A 5,000-nucleotide genomic window follows, 5' to 3' on the forward strand; every position below is an offset into this window, starting at 1 on the left:
TTATTGTCGAGGAGGGTGGGAATCACAACACTATCTTGTCAAAGGCGAAGGAATCGCCTGTTACAGCAGTCTCAGGGCTGCGGCAATGGGGGCAATAAATATGATAATGGGGTGGGGTATCTTTGCAGAAGTGTGTGGAGAGGGATGGTTGGAAGAGGGTTAGGTAGGTGTGTGTGTGTGTGTGGGGGGGTAGATACAACTGAAGTGGGGGTCTGGCACCACCCCTGAGGGAGGGTGGTTAGGCTGCAGGGGGCATCAGAGGTGGTTGGTATGACGTGAGCAACATGATGTATTGGCGGCCCTCCCCACCCCCCACACCCCAGCACACACACACACACACACACACTGATCTCAAGGAGGAGGAGGAGGAGGAGGAGGAGGAGGACGAAGGTTGTTGTGGGGTGATGTGTAGGTGTATTTAGCCCGCGGGTTTTGCGGGCCCCGTTGTCTTTGGCGCTTCTGCTTGCTTTGTTGCTGGCCCGTTGACTGAGTGCAGTGCGGTGAAGAGGGTGCTTCTTCTGCTTCTTCTTCTTCTTCTTCCTCCTTCAGGCGTCAGTCAGTTGATGTTAGCACCTGTGTACATACAGACACACAGACACGTGCGTCAGTGCAAGCCCTGCATACACAAACATACACTCCAAAACTCCGTGAGTAGCTGGGCACACAGACTACACGCAGATGCACGCAGACACACACACACACACACACACACAGACAACGTACACACACACATACACACACACACACACACACGCGTGCACGCACACATGCACGCACACACACGCAAGCACAAACACACGCACACACATACACACACACACAGACAACGTACACACACACACACACACACACACACACACACACACACACACACACACACACGTGCACGCACACATGCACGCACAGACACGCACGCACAAACATACGCACGCACACACACACACACACAGACAACGTACATACACACACACGCGTGCACGCACACACGCACGCGCGCGCGCGCGCGCACACACACACACACACACACACACACACACACACACACACGATACTTTAGAAAAACTTGAGAAAAGAGTGAACTATTTACCGCACAAAACTAAACAGAATGAAGGAGGATGAAACAGGAAGAAAAGTCAACACAAGGAACAATCTGCAGCACACGCTCTATATATTGACACACGGTTGTATAACTTCTCAGTCTGATCCCCAGAAAGAGAACGGAAAGCAGGCTTCTTCCTCCGAGTCTCTCTCAAAACTTTTAGACGTGTGTGTGTGTGTGTGTGTGTGTGTGTTGCAGATTGTTCCTTGTAAATAGTTCACTCTTTTCTCAAGTTTTTCTAAAGTATCGTGTGTGTGTGTGTGTGTGTGTGTATGTATGTGTGTGTGTGAGAGAGAGAGAGACAGAGAGAAGAGAGAGAGAGTTTGTGTGTGAGAGAGAGGAGAGAGAGAGTTTGTGTGTGAAAGAGAGAGAGAGTGAACGTGTGTGTGTGTGTGTGTGTGTGTGTGTGTGTGTGTGAGTGACTGTGTGTGTGTGTGTGTGTGTGTGTGTGAGAGAGAGAGAGTTTGTGTGTGTGCGTGTATGTGTGTGTGTTCGCGCGCGCGCGTGCGTGCGTGTATGTATGTCCTCAATAGTCCCAAACCCCAAATTTCCTGCTGGCCATGTTGAAGATTAACATCTCAGTCTCAGAAAGAAATCAACCAGGCAGTCTACTGATGGAAATATCACAATAGGAATATCGACATTTTCATGACCATAACAGCAACAAACAAGAGAGGCAAGGCCTTCAAGACTCACTTGTGATACACTTAAAAAAAAAAAAAAATCTAATCGATAAAATGTGTTCTGCATTTGTTATTATAAAGCTTCGCGTTAAAAAAAAAAAGAAGAAAAAAAGTCCTAACCAGATTCGAATTAAGTCCCCTAGCATTAATTAGGGAGTAATTTCCCTTTTCTTACTATCCGATGATCTGCACCAAAACGTTTGCAAAATAAATAAAACTTCCATGCTTAGCAAAAGAAGTTCCTGTTTGAACAAAAAAATGATAATAATGACTGCTCTTGTTGTTGGGTCAGAATATCAGATCAAAGTGTCAAGTTTAGAGAATACAAAAAATATAAATATAACAGTAAATGCAGTTTGCATATAATTAGGCTTCATTTTAAAAAATTTTTTGTGCCCATCCCAGAGGTGCAATATTGTTTTAAATAAGATGACTGGAAAGAACTGAATTTTTCCTATTTTTATGCCTAATTTGGTGTCAACTGACAAAGTATTTGCAGAGAAAATGTCAATGTTAAAGTTTACCACGGACACACACACACACACACACACACACACACACACACACACACAAAAAAACCCCACCAACAACCCAGTTATTATCAGTGTAGAACAAAGTTGTGCACCTTCGTCTACTATCAGATCAAAATCAAATCACATCACCATTTCAACGCCTCCCCCCTATTCTTTTTTTCAACGTACATTTTTTGGGGGGGTTTGTTCTTAAAGGATGGAAAACATAATTAATCGAAACTCCCAGCCATTGAAATGAGCCGGGTGGTATTTCAAAGAGAATAATAATAATAATAATAATAATATCACAACCCTGCTTTTTCTCAAGCATTGACACTAAGACTAAACAACCCTCATCATTCGCTCTTCGGTGTCCTATTTCAGTGGAAACTACCAAACAGTTGGGAAAAGAAATTCATAATTCTATAAGAAAAAAAAACCCGGTGAGTGCCTGTGTCCTACTAATAAAGCGAAAGAAAAGCAAACATCTGTCAGCTTTCGGTCAATAGTCAAATGAAACTTGACAGCCGCCTTTAATGTCGACTAGGCCGTATCCGTGCGTCTGAACTACCTGTCTGCCGGTTATTTAACATCAAACGAAATTTCGGTGTAAACGGCACACGTTTCACGTTAATATTTGTCTTGGAGGGGAAGGGGGAGGGACTCGGGGTGGGAGGGTGGGGGCGGGGGGGGGGAAGAGACATGGTTATAAGAGAACTGCAATATCGCATGTAATGTAAATACTTGGTATTAGTTTTTTATTTATTTTTTTTTATTTATTGTAGTCTCAGTGTCACGTCAGGAAATCTTATCACGCACGTTGAACAAATAACTATTTCCATGCAGCAAACGTTTCTTTCTTTCTTTCTTTTCATTTCTTTCTCTCTTTCTTTCTTTCTTTCTTCTTCCGAAGTTCTTCTCCTCTTCCTCTTCCTTATTATTACTCTCATCATCATCATCACCATTATTGTTATTACTATTACTATTCTTCCTCTTCTTATTATTACTATTGGCGTCATATTATTATCATCATCATCATCATCATCGTCTTCATCATCGTTACCCTGAATCACTCGAGAAAAGCGTCAGCTATATAACGCACATGTTTGCTAACATTCTGAATCAACATAACACACACACACACACACACACACACACACACACACACACACACACACACAGAGGCACACACAAACACACACGCACACACACACACACACACACACACACACACACACACACACACACACACACACACACAACTCTCCAAAACATGAATGAAAAAAAAAAAAAAATGACGTTCACACACGACGAAGATACCGATTCTCAAGCACTGTGCTACGCGATAAGACTAAACTAACCAACAACCACTGTGATGATTTCAAGCTGAGACAATGCTGCTGGAACAATTATACAAACAATTAAACACACACCACCACACCACACCACACCAGACCTGTTCCCTTCACAACACCAAAGAAGCCGGCTGTGTTATTTCCAAGAACCAGTTTCCAGCACAGACACAGACTCTAACTCCCGGGAGTCTCACCCACACAGTGGCAATGATCTGCCAGAAACACTGCTTTTCACCTCCTCCTCACATACAGGCCTGTGTGAGACTGTTCCGTCCACACACACACACACACACGCACGCACGCACGTACACACACGCACGCACGCACGCTGAGCTTGTCACATCACAAACACGCGCGCGCGAGAGAGTGGAGAGTGGAGAGAGAGAGAGAGAGGAGAGACTGACTAATTTCCCCTGCCACCACTACTACCACCCACCACAGTAAACGAGTGAGTGGAGAAAGGGCGGGCGAGGGGGAGAGAGAAAGAGAGAGCGAGCGCTATGAAAGCGTGGAGCCAATGGCTGAGAAAATCCTGCAGCCAGGTCCCCAATACGTTGTAAGTGAAAATGGTGGTTGAGTGAGGCTCAGTCATTTTCAGTGTTCAGTGTTCAGTGTTCTCTCTCTCTCTGTGTGTCTCTCTGCGTGTCTGTGTGTGTCTGTGTCTGTGTCTCTCTCTGTCTCTGTCTCTCTCTGTCTGTTTCTCTGTCTGTCTCTCTCTGTCTGTCTGTCTGTCTCTCCCCCTCTCTCTCTCTCCCACTCTCTGCCGGGTGTCTCTGTGTGTCTCTCTGTGTGTGTCTCTGTCTGTCTCTCTCTGTCTGTCTGTCTCTCTCTCTCCCCCTCTCTCTCTCCCACTCTCTGCCGGGTGTCTCTCTGTGTCTCTCTGTGTGTGTCTCTGTCTATCTCTCTCTGTCTGTCTGTCTCTCTCTCCCCCTCTCTCTCTCCCACTCTCTGCCGGGTGTCTCTCTGTGTGTCTCTCTGTGTCTGTCTCTGTGTGTGTGTCTCTCTCTGTCTCTCTCTCTGTGCTGAATTAATTATTATATGTTTTATATCTACTTCAATTTGTTATGTGTTCGTATTGATATGATGTGTGTCGATGTCACATGCTTAAATAATTGTTATACGGATTATATGTACTTTGTTTCCTGTGTACTGTTCAAAACTTGGAGACGAACGACTGGGGGATGGGGGAGGGGGGAAAGGGGGTCTGGGGGGGGGGGGGGAGGCACAGTACCCGCCTGTCACATGGACGTTTTAAGCAAATGACAAAGTACCAAGATGCCACTTATTTCCTTAGTAGTTCAGTTTGCCTTGATTATGTTTTTCCTTTCCATTTTATTTGTTTTGCACCATT

The 5,000-nt window shown here is 45.0% G+C and overlaps 1 protein-coding gene across 1 annotated transcript in view; it reads right to left on the reverse strand.

The window, feature by feature from the left end:
* Window positions 1-3,879, reverse strand: part of LOC143282489 (semaphorin-2A-like) — a 129,740-nt gene extending 125,861 nt beyond the window's left edge. The window contains exons 1-2 of the mRNA XM_076588151.1: window positions 3,751-3,879; window positions 1-573 (exon numbers count right to left, since the gene is read on the reverse strand). The exon at window positions 1-573 is cut by the window's left edge and continues 1,572 nt beyond it. The gene's annotated coding sequence lies outside the window, so the exon portion shown is untranslated. The remainder of the gene's footprint in view (window positions 574-3,750) is intronic.
* Window positions 3,880-5,000: the final 1,121 nt, after the last annotated feature.

The sequence above is a fragment of the Babylonia areolata genome, chromosome 5, assembly GCF_041734735.1.
Source record: "Babylonia areolata isolate BAREFJ2019XMU chromosome 5, ASM4173473v1, whole genome shotgun sequence".
Taxonomy (NCBI): domain Eukaryota; kingdom Metazoa; phylum Mollusca; class Gastropoda; order Neogastropoda; family Buccinidae; genus Babylonia; species Babylonia areolata.